Source organism: Phascolarctos cinereus, unplaced genomic scaffold (genome assembly GCF_003287225.1).
Source record: "Phascolarctos cinereus isolate Bilbo 61053 unplaced genomic scaffold, phaCin_HiC Scaffold_3;HRSCAF=262, whole genome shotgun sequence".
NCBI lineage: Eukaryota > Metazoa > Chordata > Mammalia > Diprotodontia > Phascolarctidae > Phascolarctos > Phascolarctos cinereus.
This window is the reverse complement of record NW_027555736.1, coordinates 176867735-176886328: the sequence shown is the minus strand read 5'-3', so window position 1 is coordinate 176886328 and position 18594 is coordinate 176867735. Positions and strand designations below refer to the sequence as shown.

At 38.5% G+C, this 18594-nt stretch overlaps 1 protein-coding gene and 1 pseudogene across 1 annotated transcript in view; one reads left to right on the top strand and one right to left on the bottom strand.

Moving 5' to 3' along the window:
* The window catches only part of RYR3 (ryanodine receptor 3), a 731065-nt gene that overhangs the window by 114202 nt on the left and 598269 nt on the right, over positions 1-18594 (top strand). The gene's annotated exons all lie outside the window — the stretch shown is intronic.
* LOC110214996 (small glutamine-rich tetratricopeptide repeat-containing protein alpha pseudogene) lies at positions 15688-18545 on the bottom strand (annotated as a pseudogene).

Sequence of the window (18594 nt, the reverse complement as noted above, 5' to 3'; positions counted from 1 at the left end):
CAGGTCTTCCTGACTTCAGGTGTGGCACTCCATCTACTGCACCATGTAGTTGTCCCTAGTAATAACTAACATTTTTATAGTGTTTATGATGTGCCAGGCACTGTGCTAAGCACTTTATAATTATTATCTCCTTTGATCCTTACAGCAATTCTAGAGGTAGGTATTATTGTTATTATTCCCATTTTATGGATGGGGAAACTGAGGTAAATAGGGTTAAGTGAACTGCCCACAGTCACACAACTTGTAAGTGTCTGAGTCCTGATTTGAACTCAGGTCTTCCTCACTCCAGGCCCAGTGCTATATCCACTGTGCCACCTACCTGTACTCTCTGAAGGTACTTTTATAGCAAAGCTTTATTTAGAAGTTTGAGATTTCAACCTATGAGCAAAATGCCTTTAGCCTCAGCTTTCCGACCCATGAAATAGGAACAAAGATGTACTTAAATTCCTTCTCAACAGGGTGTCATACACTTTGAAAAAAAAAAAACAAACCTAAGCTGTAAGGCCAAAGTCAGAGAAGTACATAGCTTTCAAAAACTACCAGAGGTGAGTTAGCCTAAAATCTATTTTCTGTACATTTTGTATCAAGCAGCATCAGGGGTTTAAATAGATAGTGAAAATAAGATGCTCATTACAGAAATCTTTTCTATTAATATTCCTTTATGTAGGAGGAGTTCAGTTTAGCATTGCAAGATAATGGCTAGATTCCCATGGCCCCTTTTGACTTGGTTAGTTTGCCTACTACTCTGATGTCAGCTGCAATTGAGTAAGAATCCCAGGAAGGGCTTTTGGGGCCTAAGACCCTGTATAAGGAGCTCTCCTACCTTGAAAACTCCAAATGAACCTATCAGCTGCATGAGAGTGCTAAGATTCACCACTTTCAGGGGATCCTAATTATTTTGCATGCTCACAAAAAGATAGACAATTGGTTCATGAGTCCTCAAAGGAGAAAAGCATACTGGTTCCTAGGCTAGTACCATTTGATATCCTCCTTGCCCTTTCTCCTTATCCCTATGGGGATAATTCCTCCATACTTCCAGATAATTATCTAAACTGTCATTGCTAATCTGAGAGCTTTATCAGAAGACCTACATTCAATGGTCTATGCACTTTCAAGGTCATGGATCACAGGATGATAAATTTAGATCTAGAAGGAACCATGTTCAGTTGTGTCCAACATTTTTGACTCCATTTAAGGTTTTCTTGGCAAAGATATTGGAGTGGTTTGCCACTTCCTTCTCCAGCTCATTTTACAGATGAGAAAACTGAGGCAAATAGGGTCACTGGGACTTGCTCAGGATCACACAGCTATCAAGTGTCTGAGGCTGGATTTGAACTTAAGCAGATGTCCTGATTCAAAGCCCAGTGCTATATTCACTGTACCACCTAGCTACCCAGAAAGATCTTTAGAGGCCATCGGTTCTAACCCTCTGATTTTATGGGTGGGAAAACTGAAATACAATCATCCCTTGACATTTGCAAGGGTTAGGGTCACAGGACCCCCACAAACGTGAAAAACTGTAAATAACTGGAGGTGCTACCCTAAACTTTTATTTTTAATCATTCTTATCATATTTAATACAAAAACAAGTAAAACAAAACACTACAACCATAAAAAAGTTGCAGTTTCTACCTGAGAGCTATTAGTATCTCACACACTATGCACAGCCTTGCAGTTAGGAGCTGCAGCAACCGCTTCCTGGATTTCCTTCTCCTACCAAAGCTCAAGATACAAAATCACTGAGGGAGAAAATCAGGTGACTGGGTCTGGCTGGCAGAGAGACAAGGAGGCATTTCCAATGAGAGTTGCATAGCCAATAGTTCTTTAGTGCACTGAAACTTTTAACAAAGTTTAACTGTTTACAATAAATTTAAGTATGTATACTTATGGTAGTAATTGATAAAATAGATTAATAATATATAGTAATTATGCATTTCTGACTTACCAATTTTTTAGTTTTCTTTACATAAGAACACTGTGATTTTCTACAGTATGCTTCAAATCTTCAAAAACTCCCATTTAATTATTGATGGCCAACTCATAAGAACCGTGAATGTGAAACTGACTGTACATAGAAGTTACATAAATTTCCTACAGTCACACAGCTAATAAGTGACTGAGATAGGATGTGAACCCAGAAACCTTCCCATCTCTAAGTGTAGTGACCTATCCACTATGCTACCACACTGGAGCAGTATTAAATATATATCCATAGGTGTAGACCCAAAAGGACCAAGAAGTCAAGTCAAACAAACTTCCTGTTTTGTTTCTTTTCTGTTTAAAAAAAAAGAACATTAGTGGTTGAAAAGGAACATTTTAGTACCTACTTCATTGGGTTATTATAAGCATAAATGAGATAATATAACTGTGAACCACTACATAAGTGTCTTTTATTTTCTCTCAGTGCTAAGGTTTTTCAGTAGTCTCAATATTCAATGACACGTGATAGAACAAGGATTTGAATGGCTATGTATACATGAGATGAATGTTGCAGGATGGCTTAATTTCATAGTTGGGGCTGATTTGCTAAGGTATGTCTCCTGGTGGTATCCTTCCTGATGTATATATACATAAAATAAACTGACTTAACTTGACATGTCCACAGCACCATTTTGGGGATTGTTTTTAGATGAACTAAAATGTAAAAGCAGGTAGCTTACACTGTAGAAATAATAATTCACCACAACAGGATACTGAAATGATTTGTTATAAGTTTAGACAAACTTTTAGTCACTAAAGTTCAACCTCATTATTCAAACACAGGACCAAATATCCATAACAGATTCGAGAAGAAAAGACTGAGGTGTGAAGAAAGTTTGTATTAGTGGAAAAGATGAGCAATCACCATGTGTTTTTGCCTGCCTTATTTTTATCTAATTGTCATGCCAAGCTGAAAGTGAGATATAAACATTTCTCAGAGTAGAATTCTTTCCCCCATGGGTAAATTGTTGCATTCAGGAAGCAGGATGCATAACCCTTTGCTTAGACACTAGCTCAGTAACATTCTAGTGGGTGCCCAGCCTCCTTCTTCCTATGCCAGCCTGTTTCCCAGATGTCCTACGGTTGATTTTGATATGTGTAGCCCTCTAGAACCAATGCCAACTAAGACTGAAGCTGAAAGCAGCATGATGATGATGATGATGATGATGACGATGATGATGATGATAATAACTAGCATTCTTTACATGTTACCTTATTTGATCTTCACAACAACCCTGGGAGGTAGGCGCTACTTATTGATCCCATTTTTAGATGACGAAACTGAGGCTAGGAGCACTCAGAAGACCATCAACTAGGAGAGGTTAAATCATTCCATGTGTTCACACAGCTGGAAAGTGTCTGAGACAGGACTTGACATGGATCTTTCTGACTGCAAAACTAGCACTCTATGTTCTGTACCACCTAGCTACCCAAGATATCACTTGTCACTTCAATAACATATTATTCTCACTGTGTATAAACACAAATATTTATTGAGCACTTATGGTGTTTGGCACCTCGGGGGATTACTTGTAACACTGAAGACATAGTATCCTCTTTCAAGAGGAGAGATGAGGAAAACATGAGCAGGTACAAAGAATGAACAAATTAGCATGCCCATTTCGATACACATAGATGTGCTGTATAGTAATATACATCTGTGATACTTTGAGTGATTTGTGATTCCATTGCAGAGAATGTCTGTTCCTCCACCAACAGAGTCAAGTCAATTCAACAAACGTTTATTAAGCATATATTACATGCAAGGTCACAAAGAATCAGAGATGACTGAAATGACTGAACAACAACAAAAATACAAGGTATTATGCCAGGTGTTATAGGTACAAAGATGGGAAATGGCACAGGCAGAATTTTCAAGGAACTGGTAATCTGGTAGACAAGGATAAGGCAAGTACATAAGTAACTCTGATAGGAGGGAGAGTCAGAAAAATGGAAAGGAGAGGTTCAGTGAGAGGTTTGTGGAGAGAGAGATCACTTTCACATGAAGAGGGGGAGTCAAGTGAGGTTTCTAAGAGAAGATGGCACCTGATTTTGGCCTCCAGTGAAGGAAGGGATGTCAGATAGCATTGTTTGGGGGAGGGGAGAAGAGTGTGGGATGGGAAGGAGGTAGGTGAAGAGAAGCCATTCTTGGTATGGAGAAAAATACAAGCAAAGGCATGGAGGTATATTGCAGCCTTTGTATGCATTCTTATCCTGTGAGACTTTTGATGATATATTTTCTATATAGTTGTCTTTTTTCTCTTTAATTTTTTTATTCTTAAGACACCAAATAAATAAAATTAGCTTTTCCATATACAGAATAGAACAGAAAAAGAGGATTGACTGTACACAAATCTCTATTACCTGCAACTTGTTTTTCTTTTAAGCATATAATAAATTCAACGTGTAACTTTGAAAGCTATTTGGTATCTCTGTGTTTCCTTCTAGTCTTCTTTCTGTGGTCTTCTATGCATTTTTAAATGCTTTGATGATCCTCTTTTCTTCCTTCCTTTTAAAAAAAAAACCTTACTATTGATCCCCTTCTTCCAATGCTTCCAAGGAAAATTATTATGACAAATATTAATAGTCAAAACAAATTCCCATATTGGCCAAGTCTGAAAATATATATATTGCTCTGTTTTTGCATTTATTTGATTGCAGAGTGTTTATTCTTGTTCTATTTATATCTTGAGGGTGCTACTGTATCATTGGAATTGTCCACCCATTGTCCTTCATTTCACAATGTGGTCAACCCTCCTTTTTTAACGATCATCTACATCCTTGGTAATGCCTTTTGTTCTACTTTTTACATGCCACTTGTCATTGGTAAGACACAGCAGCTTGTTTATACTCATCATATGTCTTTCCATTGCCCTCTAAGCTGTTTTTAATTTTAATTCTTCTGAGATCATTGTGTCCCATGATTTGTAGACATACAGCATCACTGGGAGAATATTGATGAACAAGTTTATACCCTAAACTAGGAAGATCCTTGTCTTCCACGTACTTCATTTGAAATATCTCATCACGCTCGTTATAAAACTGTCTTCCTTTTCATTATCTATAATGGGTGTTGCAATCTAACTTGTATTCCAGACATTTATTAGTGGTGTGATCTTGGGCAAGTCATTTAATTTCTCTCAGCCCAAACTTTCTCTTCTGTATAATGGGAATAATAAGAATACTTATCTTATAAGGTTGTTATGACGATTGAGTGGGATTACATGTGTGTGTGTATATATCTGTAAATCTGTAGTGCTCTGTAAGCCTTAAAATACTATGTAAATCAGTTATTATTATTATAGCTATTATTATATTTGTAGCAGTCTGCTTGCTTATACTTATCATAAACATTGCAAGGAAATATGATCAAGTAAGCCATTAAATAATGATTCGTGTTATCTTTTGATACTTGGTGACACCTTTGTTCAAACCTTTGAGAATATTCTGCAAGACATTCTTATATTTACTTGTGCCTTCTTCACATTTCATTTATAACAAAAAGGTAGATGTGGATAAAGGTTCAGTTTCTCCAGTAGTGTGTCACCTCAACGGTCATTGGGCCCATGGAGAGTGCTGATTTAAAATTTGATGGTGTTGCACCACTAGTGATACCTAATCCCCTCAGCCTCTTTTTCTACCACTACACCACTTACACTGCAGAAGTAGAAGGGGGCTACATGCGACTAAAGGCCATTAGGTATTTATATTCATCTCATAGGTTGGCATTAGGCATGACTGAAACATTTATCACCTGAAAGCCAATCTTGTAGTGATAAGCCTCTCTACATTTAGCTAGGCTGATTCTTGGGTGACAAACTACAGTTCATCATTGAGTTTATATCCAAAGCCTTTCCTGCCTAGTAGTAGGAAAATTGTGCTCTACTAGCATAGCCTTTGATAGACTAAGCGTCATTTTTAGGTCATTCATTTTCCTAAATTCCCTAATTCTGTCGAGGTTACCACTGTGTTTCTCTCACCCAGACATGTAACTATAACATCATCCTCATCTCTTTACTCTTACTCATCCAGTCATTTCCCAAGTGCTCTCTATTCTATTTCCACAACACCTTATGTGCACTTCTTTCTCTCCACTCACATGGCTGCCATCCTTGTTCAGGTCCTTATCACTTCATACCTGGACTTCTACACAGCATACTGTGTCTCCACTTTCTGGATTCCTTCAAGTCGCAGCTAAAACGCCGCATTCAAAAGAAGCTTTTCACATTCCTCCTTAATTTTAGTGCCTTTCCTCTGAGATTAAGCCAAATTTACCCTGTATCTATCTTACTTATATTAGAGTTATTTACAGGTCGCCTCCCCCATTAGAGAGAACTGTGAGCTCTTTGATAGTAGGTACTGGTTTTTCTTTCTTTGTATGCTGTTGTTGAGTTGTTTCAGTCATGTGCAACTCTTTGTGACCCCATTTGGGGTTTTCTTGGCAAAGATACTGGAGTGGTTTGCCATTTCCTTCTCCAGCTCATTTTACAGATGAGAAACTGAGGCAAACAGGGTAAAGTGACTTGCCCAGGGTCACACAGCTAGTAAGTGTCTGAGTCCAGATTTGATCTCATGAAGATGAGTCTTCTTGATTCTAAGCCCAGTGCTACCTAGGTATAAACAGTGCTTAGCACAGTGACACACATAGTTGGTATTTAATAAATACTTGTTGACTGACTCTGATGTATTTTCTATAGCAGTAGTGCCACCCTCAAATAGAAATGGGGCCACTAAACCCCTCAACTTACAGATGAGCAAACTGAGGCCCAGGGAACTAAAAATGACATGTTAAAGGCAACACAGATAGCAAATATCAGAGATAGATTTGAACCCATAGTCTTTGACTCTAGGACCATGACATTCTTTCCACTCATCTGTTCTACCCTGCAACCTTCACATCACATCCAAACCATAAAACCAACCTCTGCTTTCTACCTAAAGCTTCACCCACAACTCTAAGGCTCTCTTTTTCTACTAACTACACAGAAGGGGTCCTTTTGACTTCAGTGCCTTTACCACTATGCTGGTGATCTGGATTTTCATTAGAAAAAAATGTGAGTGAATACAGACCATTGTTCCTCCTTTGGCTGATAGAATGATGGCAGCCTTCATCTGTCATTAGCATTTATGACCACAACACTCCACAGGAAGCCTGAAGTGGAACAAACCCCTGAGATGCTCTGTAATTGTCTATTGGCTTAGACTGTGTCATTTTTATCTTTGTACCACCAGCTTCTAGCACAGTGCCTTGCACATAGCTCACAACAAATGTTTGTGTCTTTAAGGGGAAAGGAGAAAGTTTTCTACTGTAAAATTTTGAGTACATTCCACAGTAACTTGCCTCTCCAGGGCAAATTTTTTTTTGGCCAAACAAGCACCAGGAAAGTATTTGTCACAGTAGTCTGTTAAGAAATCTAAAATTACTGTGAATGTAAGGATCATATTTGCATTTCTCACAAATCTGCCTCACCTGTCATTGCCACTCATGAATCTCCTTACAGAAGAAAAGAGATAGTTAAACAAATGAAGCAGATGACAAATGTCACAGTTGAAATGAAGAGAGCTATTGGGCCTTTTCTTCCCAGATATGGTTATGTATGGCCTGCTTGGGTTCAGCGATTTGGGGAGGCGGAGCTCAACTTTTTATAGTAATAGCCCTTTCCTCTGTGCCTAGGAAGGCAGTGGAGTGCCCTGATGGCTGACTTGCTGGTGACCTGTTATAAGTGCCAGAGGTATGTTCCCAAGATGGGTCTAGGCTTTGATCCAGCTCTCCCTGGGGGGAGTAAGCTAACAACGGAAACCCCAGCTCTATTTATAGGCCCTTTGGAGAGTCATCAGGTGTTGTGTGTGGATCTCCATCAAATAACTGTTATCACCAGCAGGATCACTTTGCAGCTGTATTGACAGCATTTCTTGGCAGAAGTTCTTCTGCTCTCCTGGGAAAGGAAGGCTCAGTGGTGTGTCTCTGCAGGACCAAGACTGTTTATAATCAGCAGTTGGTTTGAGTGGGTAACCCCTTGTTTGCCTGCTAGGTGCCTACCTGCCTTGGTCTATGGCTTTCCCAAAGTGGACTGTGTTTCTAAATGAGTTTCTGGCTGTGCTCTTGCCTTTGCAGAGTTGTCCTCCAGGTCGCCTATTTTCACACCCTCCCACTTCTGTAGCTTCCTGTTTTCAAACAAACTTACTTTTAAAACAGGTGTGTGTGTGTGTGTGTGTGTGTGTGTGTGTGGTGTGTGCGTGCGTGTGCGTGTGTGTATCTGTGTCTGTGTCTATGTAAGCAAGCAGAGTGTGATATAAAGGGAGTCAGTCCTACTGGGGAAGTTCAGTAAGAAAACAGGTGTTTGCTTGCCCGTGGATGTCCAAAGCTGAATTCTCTATAAAAGGTGAAAGAAAGAAATACTTCAGTGCTCTCACATGGATCTGCCCTCCCCCATTAAATGTCCTAGATGTCCAACCTTTATCTTTCTTTCTTTGCCTCCCTCAATCAAAACTTGCATCTAGGCTTTCTCTGTTGACTGGTCAGTCAATGAGCAAATAATTATTAAATGCTTATTATGTTCCAGGCACTGGGATATGATTTAAAAAAAATATTGGCTAGCAATTGAAAGTTTACAAAGAACTTTACAAATATCTCATTTTATCCTCACAACAGCCCTGGGGGGAGTGCAATTATTGTCCCCATTTTAAAGATAAGGATGAGGCACAATAAGATTAAATAATTTCCCAGGGTTCTGGAGCAAGGACTATCTGAGGCTGGATATGAAATCATGTCTTCCTGACTTCAGATCCAGTGCTATATTCACTGTGCCATTTAGCTGCCTCAGTGAAATGGCTCCTACTCTCAAGTATCTTACGCTGATCAAATAAAAAGTATTACAGCTAAAATATGAATAGATGATTGTTTTATATGTTACCAAGGAATAACTATCCCCTAGAATATCTAGGGGCTTTCAATGTTATTGCCTCAATGATAATATGATAATAGCTTTATTTTATTTTTTGCCAGTTATACCGATACCAGGTGACTCAGTAGATAGAGTGCCGGACATGGAATCAGGAAGACCTGATGAATCCAGAATCCTATATCTTCTATCCTTACTAGCAGTGTGACTCTGGCCAAGTCACCTTACTACTGTCTGCCTCAGTTTTGTCATCTATAAAATGGGATAATAATAGCACCTACCTCCCAGGGTTGTTATGATGACAAAATGAAATATTTGTAAAGACATTTGCAAACTATAAAGTACTATTTGGAGGCTGCTATAACAACAATACTTATTCCTGTTAATAATAATAACATTAAGAAATTGGATGATTGGAAGAACGCCACAGAATTAGCAGACCTGGATTTCAGTAGGCTTTTGACCGCCTTTTTTATATCCTTATGGACAAAAGGAAGTGAGGTGAACATTGCTCAGAAAACTGACTTTACCATTTAATTGGTATATCATCCTCCTTCCTATTTACACTATTAAAATTCAGTTAGTTTAGATTCCTTCTCTTGGCTTTCTTCATGTCCACACTGAAGCTACCACTCACAAAGCTATTTCAAAGTACAATTTCTCATCTTTCATTCAGAGTCATATATTAATAGAAATTTAGAATTGGCAAAAATCTCAGGGGGTATCTGTTCTAAATCCTGATTTTTGAAGATGAGAAAATTAGAATTAAGATACCTTAGATAATTTTTTCCATACTCATAGTAAATCAGTGGCACAGCCAGGACTTCTTAGAACTTGGGATTTATTTTCTTTTTCTTTTTCTTTTTAATTCTTAGTTTGGTACTTTTTCCAGTAAACTAGAATTATAGACTAATAAGTTTAGAGCTGGAAGATACCATAGAGAGTATCCAGTCCAATCCCTCCATGTCAGGAATGAGGAAACATAAGCTCAGAAAGGATGATAGACTTCCCCAAGGTCACATAGTGAATTCTTGAGCCAGGATTTGACCTTGCTGCCTGTGAATCCAAATTTAGTAACATGATGCACACTTCTTAGCACATTGCCTGGCACATAGTGTGAATGCTTAACAAATACTTTTTTGATTGATTAGTTGGTTAATTAATTGATTATCAGGCACTTGGGTCTAAAAACAAAAGCAATCAGTAGTCTGCCAACGAGAACTTGCCTAATGCCTGAATGTTGTATGATACTTAAAGAGTAAATATAATCCTAGGCCTTAAGAAATTTAATCTCTTAGGAATAAAGATAAATTATTTTGTTAAATTAAAGAATTGGATTAAAGGGGGAACTGTGGGTCAGAAATTGTGTTGATGAACATAAAATGGGCTGGACTATTTAGGGAAGGCCTGCTGAGAGGGGAAAAAATGGTCAGGAGGAAAGAAAAGAATTGATGATAGAAGGTGTAGAACTCTCTCTAATAGCTAAAATTGAGCCCTAGAAATGTATTGAGGCAATTTGTCTTGAAACTTAAAAATGTTACCTGTGCTTCTACCCAGAGGAATGGTTTCATCAAGCTCAATGGAGATAGTAGTGACCATAGCTTGCTTGATACTTACTTAGCTTTGAAGCAGTGCTACTGGGGAGATCTGACTTATAAGGAAATCATGAGAATCAAAAAACATTTTTCCTAGCCCAGTCAATATTTGTTTTGTCTCTTACACACATACACACACACACACACACACACACACACACACACAACTTGCATACCCTCCATCTTTTTTTTCTATCCCTTTTAGAATTCCATTTCAAAATATTCACCAAAGAAGATGATGGAGAAGTAGAATGCCACATATTCAAATATTCACCTGGTAAAAGTTGGGGTGAGATAATATCATTTGGAATTAAGAGTCCAGGTAAAATTTTCAGGTGACTTGCATATCATTGGTGTTCATCTCTGACTCTGGTTGCTGTTTAACTTCCTGGAAAGGAAAGGGGAATCATTTCAAGTAGGAAAGTTCACATTCAATATTAGAGATAGGCACAGTTCCATGAAGCAATCAGTGAAGCTCTATTATCTCTAAACATATACTGTTGGTTCTTGTCTTTTTATTTGCATATCTACTCCTTTCGATGGTAGATGGGGCTTGGAGGTAAGGGTTGGGAGACAGAAGAGAAAAAGAAATGTCTTTCTGGAATGGAGTTTTTTAAGACTTAAACAGAATGGTGCCATTATTTGTGTGGCCTTGAGCTGTTTACTTTTTACTTCTGTGAGAATGTTTCCTCATCTGTACAATGTAGAGAATTTCTAAGGTCCTCTGTAGCTCTAAGCTTCTAAGATTCCAAATTAAACTAGTCTTTATATGAGATACAAAATAGGGAAAAAGTGGAAGAGATTATAAATATATACATGTGTATATATGCATGCATATGTTATATGTATATACCTATTGTGTATATATAGACATATGTGCATATATATATATTGGCAAGGCAACATAGTAACAATAGAAAGAACACTGTATGAATAAAATCAAAAGACTAGAATTCAAATCAATCAGTCAACAAGCAACAACAGGTAAGTGGCACAATGGATAGAGTTCTGGACCTAAAGACAAGAAGACCTGAGTAAAAATTCAGCCCCAGACACTTGCTGGCTGTGTCACCCTGGGCAAGTCACATAACTCCCGCCTGTCTCAGTTTCCTCATCTGTAAATTGAGGTGATAACTATAGCACCTACCTCCTTAGGTGGTTGAGATGATAAAATGAAATAATATTTATAAAGTGCTTTACAACTTTAAAAAGCTTTATAAATGCTATCATCATTATCATTATTATTATTGTGGTGCTTTTTTTTTATTATTTTCCCAGATCTGCTGCTATGTGTCTTTGTGCAAATTAATTATCAGCATTGGACCTCAACTTTCTCACCTATAAAATAAAGAAGTTAGATGAGATAATATCTAATATCCCTTCCAACTTTATATCCTGTTTCACAGAAATTTATCTACTTATCTTCCTATCTCTAGATAGCCATATAGATATATAGATATACATGTACATAAAAAAGTATATACGTATATCTCTATAGGCATATAGAGATATATGTATATAATGCACATAAAATCACCATGAGATTCTTTTTCTTTAGACCTCTGTAGCACTAAGGAAATTTAGCTTGCATAAGCAGTCTAGGTCCTGTCCCAGAATATATGCCAAGTATACTTCAGAACTGCATCCACAGCTGAAGCACAACACAGCTGGCTCTCTAAATGATTTAAAGTCTTCCTCTCTTTCAGTGGAATTAGAAACCCAGAAATTGTTTTGGTGCCTCAATGAGACTGAGTCAGAACCCATAATTATGAAGTTATCAGACAATAGGTGACTTTCTACAGCCATCCTCAATGTGTTACCATAATAATACTTCCTACTTTAAAGTGAAAAAAAAATCTCTTCTAGAAAGCAAGTGTGTTTGGGGGTGGAGGGAATAAGGGAAGCTGTTAGGAAGGGAAGGAGTGGAATTGTACACCTCACTCATCCAGGAAAATCTAGGAAGGAAAGCTAATTTGATTATCTGTAATTTTGCAATGGAAAAGTGCTGGTATCAAGATGTTACTGTTGGAAGTCTAATTCATTTCTTGTCTTAGCAGCAAACTTTACACTTTTGGACTCCCATTCCAGAATTGTTTAATCTCAAGGTTGGAAGAGACCTCAGACCACTTAATACAAAACATACCCAATCAAGTCCCCTCTACAATATCCCCAATAAGTAATTAACTACTTTTCACTTGAAACCAAAATAAGAAGAGTATTCTTTTTTTAGTAGGAAGGGGTAAGGAAAAAGAATTGGAAGTAGGGTGTAGTGGTAGAAAAAAAAGAAGGAACACGCCATTCATTGGCATAGGGAGCTCCCAGAGAAGAAATTCTCTCTACAGAATGTTATAGATCTGCAAATTTTCTGCAATTTAGCCTTAGTTTCCTGGGATATTGAGAGGTTAAATGACTTGCCCATGATTACATTGTTAGTCATCTGTTTCTGAAGTAGGGTGTGAACCAAGTTCTTCCTGACTGAGGCTGGCACTACTCTATCCAATATACCATCCTGACTCTCTAAGAGAGAAGTATGCTGCACTGGAAGGAGACAGAGGCTCCACATTAAAATTTTGTCTCTTTTCTTTATCTGTTCAACAAACTGGGGATCTCTTTTGTATGAACCTGCCTTGATAGGGCCCAATTCTCAGGGGCCATTCATGTCTAGTGGGTAACTCATCTATTGAGACATCTAGAAAAACAGTCTGCTTTAGGTCCTTGGGGAACAATCATATTGAGTCCTCTGCAAATCAGGGTAATGGCCTAATCTCTTCCCAAAAGAAGAATATCTATTCTTAGAGGTTTATATTTAAAATTAAATATATTAGATCTGTTTAAAAAAACTTGTAAAGAATAATTAATTTCCAAACCACAAGATTGTAAAAGTGCTTTTCTTGGTACAGTAAGTGCAGAACAACCATAATGTATAGATTTAGAGGTTTCCAGGGTTTAAAATTATTATATGTTTTATTCAGGGGCAACCTGAGTAGAGTAGATAGAGCTCTGGTGTCAGAGCCAGGAAGTGGGTTCAAGTAATGCTTCTGAGACAGGCTGGCTGTGTGGCCTTGAGCAAGTCAATTACTCAGTGTTCCTTGTAACTCTTGAAGAAAAGGTGGTCATTTACCTTGGTAGAGGAAGTTTCTTCATTTGGGAATTACTTATATCAATGAAATCATGGATCTAGTTGTTATCCTTAATATTTTTCACCATAACTTAGAGATAGTAATATTATCCCCATTCAGTGCCCCCATCCATAGAATAAACACAACTTGTGCTTGTAGAATGATTATTTGAAGTCCTATGACACGAGCTCAGAAATTTATTTCCATTATAGATTATATTGTCCAGGTTTTAGCCCTCAACCTTCCCACATCTCTATTGAGGTAGGGAGCCAGTGTCTTCCTTTCCTTCTCTTTGCTTTAATTTGCCTGAAGGAATAAACCAAGGGATTATAAATAGAGGAGAAAAGAATATAGGGGCAGAAGTAGTTATCCTAGCTGCTTAATGAACTACTAGGCAAAAAAAAAAAGAGTACATGTTCTACTATGTTTTTACAGACTGGCACATACACTGCTTTTCTAATTAGAAAATGAAGGTCTTAGGTCTGTGACATACTTTATGGTTGTCATTACCTGTCTTTTTAGGACTGTTATTGCTTTCGATATTATTATTTACAAGCACAAATACCTGCTGATCACGTTCAAATTTATCTAAGGGCTTTATGCTTGTTAAGTGTTCTTTGTTTTCTGGATAAAAAAATAGGCCTTAGAAGAGTGAATGGCACGTCTAAGCTCACATTAGGAAATGAACAATGGAGTTAAGATCAAAATCCAGACCTTCCTCTCTCACCTCTGAAGATGTGTAGGACTCCTCTCTGCTTCTGTCCATTTACAACAAGCCAACCCACATCTTTCTGAAATGTGAAGCTCAAAAGCATCTGTGAGATTCCCATGAAGTATGGTGCAACTTTAGTTAAAGGTTAAGTAGTATAGACTAAAACACTGGGGAATGACTTGAGATAGGATCAACTCTGTTTCCTTCTGGAATGTGGCTAAAGGTTAAATAAGACCTTCTTTGCTGGTATCAAATGGTTGTCTCATGGGCAGAACCCCCAAATGCCAAACATTTCCTGGTGGTTGGCAGGAAACCACTATCCCAGAAGGACAGTGACTCTATCTTCCTCTTTGTTTGCTGTTGATAAGAGCAGAAAGTGTGCGTACGTGTGTGTGTGTGGTTATATTTTTGTGTCTGATTCCATACTTTGTACAAAACTTATTATGCTAGTGGATGCTCCTGGAAAAGAGAGTGATACTTTTTCAGAGGGTAAGGTTGGGGATCCAGGCAGCTAGGTGGTCCAATGGATAGAACACTAGGCTTGGAATCAGGAAGACTCATCTTCATGAGTTCAAATTTGGCCTCAGACACCATCTGTGTAACCCTTGGCAAGTGATTTAACCATTTGCCTCAGTTCCTAATCTATAAAACGAGCCAGAGAAGGAAATGGCAAACCATTCCATGTCTTTGCCAAGAAATCTCCAAAAGGGGTCATGAAGTGTCAGACATGATTGAAAAATTAAGTAAAGGCTGGGGAATATTAGGAGAAAGGGACAGGTATGGCAATATAGGCTGGGTGTAGAACAAGATAGGAAGTAGAAATTAAACAATCAAGACTATGTGATAAGGTGGAAAGAGCTTTGGACCCAAAAATAGGATACTGGTTTGAGTATTAGTTTTTCACTCAGTAGGTGTATGACAAATCACTGTAATCTCTCTAAATCTATTATCTCACCTATAAAATGGAGAAAATAATACTTCCTATCTCACTGGGTTGTTATAAGGAAAGTACTTTGTACATCTTATAAAGAATTATATAAATGTGAGTTGTTATTATTATCTCAAATATCGAGTGCTATAAAGTTACCCCAGGAGCCCTAAGCTAAGTACAAATAAGCCCCATCATGGACTATGGAACATAAGGAATACAGCTCATTTGTGAGTTGTTTCTTTAGGATTACAAACACATTTTTCAATAGAAACACACACGTTTTCTTCTAGATGGGAAAATAAAGGACCCAGGTTAGCCCATAAAACTAATATCCACTGCTACTCAAATACTGAATATGCTTTTAAAATAGGAAATGCCAGTTCTCTGTGTTGCTATTTTATGAACGCCTAAACCATTAAATTAAATAAGAAATAGTTCTGTGGTGTTTTTATTCTTTATAAACTCTTTTGAATTGTGGTACTTGAGAAAAAGCAGGTTTCACTGAATAACACAGATACATAAATGGAGATTCAGGATTTGATGATTGTGGGAGTTTTTTAAGGTCATAATGGATATTTATTCCCCGAACATTACATTCTTCACCACAGTTAAAACTAAAGAGTTACAAAATCTTGTGGGTGATGATAGATTACAGGTGATCATCATTTTCCTTCCTGCTAGTCATCTAGAAAAGGGCTTCTTAAACTTTTTTCCACTCCCAACCCTTTCAGCACTTCTTAAACTGTGGGTCACAACCGCATATGGGGTGGTGAAAAGTTTGGCAACAGTAAAAGGTTTCTGAACCCACAATGACCAAAGAGTAATTAATCAAACACGCAAATGAATCTGAGATGTTTCTGGGAGTACTCGCCTATGTTGCATGGGCAACTTCACCGTAGTCTTGGTTCTGAACACAAAGTATGTGCACTTTGCACTCAGGCCATACAATGCCAAGTAATGCTGCTGAACCGGGAAAAGGGGGAAGGAGTGGAAAAAGTTTAAGAAGCCCTAATCTAGAACAAGCAAAGCTCTTTTATCTCCCCACAAGGGTCTCTGAAAGCAACAGGGGGATATCTGCCCTTTCTAACTATGGAGCCTTCTCTTCAGTTATCTGATACAAGACTGAGACATTGTGAACTTGCCCCAGATCATAAGTTCCATGACTCATATATATGTCTTAAATTCTGTCTGATTATGGTGAGTGAAGGCCTCCAGTATTTTTCAGTGAGGTATCCAAATTATGCTGAGTGTGGTAGATAATCCCATTGCTACATGGGCAACTGTATCCTCCCCTCCCTGCCAAGTTCCTATAAAATGTTGTTTGCCACCTTCATGAGTCCAGCAGCTGACCAATGCAGGTAGCTGGGTTATCCCTTAACAGTCCCACCCTTCTTGCATAGTAAAGGAGAAATTGTGCATACTCCTCCAGTAGAAATCCAAGTGCCTGCTATCAGCTGTGTGCAAAGGGACTACGAGATAGGCAATGGATGAGTGATAAGACTGATACTTGAAGCTCAAGTCTCTCCACCTGGTGAATGAGCAACCAGTGGGCACCAGATATAAATCATGAATATGTCACTAGATGTATGTGAGATCACCGGCAAAAAGAATCTGAGGAAAAAACCAAGTTCCTATCAAAATGTTCAATTTGAAGAAAGTTATAGAAACTGGTCTTATGCACCCCAATAAGACTGTCCATTCCCCCTAAAAAGCTTGGGTTAACAAAAAGTTCTATATACATCCACAACTGAACTTTTTCCCATGTATAAAGATAACCCAAACTGTACTGACAATATCTTTATGCCTCAGCTTGTAAATACTGTTGAGTATTCTTAGAGCAGGACACTCAGCTAGAGGATCACTGTGAACACCAGGCAACCTGAGAGAATGTGTTTAGAAACTGACGTCTAATCATGAAAGAAAATATTTTTTTCCTCTTTGAAAAAATAAAGAGATGAACACAGCCCCCAAAGCCCTAGGTAGCCAGTGTGTGTGGCCCACAAACACAAGATAGATTTTAATAGAAAACTTGAAACATCTAGTAAATGGGGCTGAGAACCACCATAGGCCCCACTATACTTCTGCAACTGACTTTCTGAGAGCTAGTAAGAGGGAGGATCCTGGTTTGTGTTTATAATTTACTGGCTCTTTTTTTTGGGGGGGGCGGGGGAGGGAGAGATAGAGTCTGGGGAATGGAGGAAAGAAGGAGAAGGAAAGAAAAGGAAAATAAGAATCCATCTTAACATGCAGGTCCAATAATTTTTTTTTTTCTCATGGAATTTCCAACTGGAGAAATAGCAGAACACATGACTTCCAGTCTGTACATCAAAGGACTCAATGCTCAATGGTGCTAACCTTCGCTTTTCATTCCTGCTGGTTATTCTTGCTGGCCCTGGGGTTCCAATTCTTAATCTGGCTTCTAAGCTGTTCTATCAACTCTGCATCTTGTTGCTGCATCTGCTGAGCAAACTGCTGGCCTCTCTGGATGAGGCTGGGGCCCACATTTAGAGAACGGCTGGCCCTGCCAGCTCCTGAAGGATGGTAGCCACCTGCCATCACCCCTGCCATGATTTGTCTTATTTGAGGATTATTCATGAGGTTTGATGTCACACTCCTGAAGCTTGAGTTATTCAGCAAGCCAGCTAGGTTACAACCTACAGTGCCTCTTTTAGGGCTGGGTATTTCTTTCATTTTCTGCTCAGCTAGCTTAAGGTCTGATTTGCAGGTAACATTGTCTGGGTCCATCTTCAAGGCCTTCTTATAGTAGACTACAGCTTCCTTGTGCTTCTTTAAACTTGAAAGTGCTACACCCATTCTGCCATAGGCTTTGCTGTAGTAAGGGTCTATTCCAATGGCTCTTTTACAGTCTTCCAGGGCACCTGCATAATTTCCAAGTTTGCTGTAGGCGGCAGCTCTGTTGCAAAAATACACTGCATTAGCTGGATTTAATTCAATTGCTTTTCCATAGAAAGAGATTGCTGCTTCAAAGTTTTCTGTTTTCATTTGGTCATTTCCTTTAGTCTTGAGTCTCTCAGCTTCAGTCGTAGCTTCAGGAGGGAGGGGGATAGGCTCAGAATTCCTATGGATGGAGGGCATCTCTTTTTTTCCTGTAAAAGCTTGAAATATTTCTGCCAGAGTCTGTGATACAGCTAGATTTCTGTCTTTAGCAGTCACCTCAAAAGCTGTCTCCAGGCACTGGATTGAAGTTTCCAAACTCTCCTGGGCATCAGGAGAGTGACCTCCATGCTGCATCTGGTCATGCAGATACTGGATGATGGAATAAACAAGGCGCTTCTTGTTCTCCATCTTTATGGTCTGAAGATGGATCTTGGGATTTTCAAGGTTTGATCAAGCT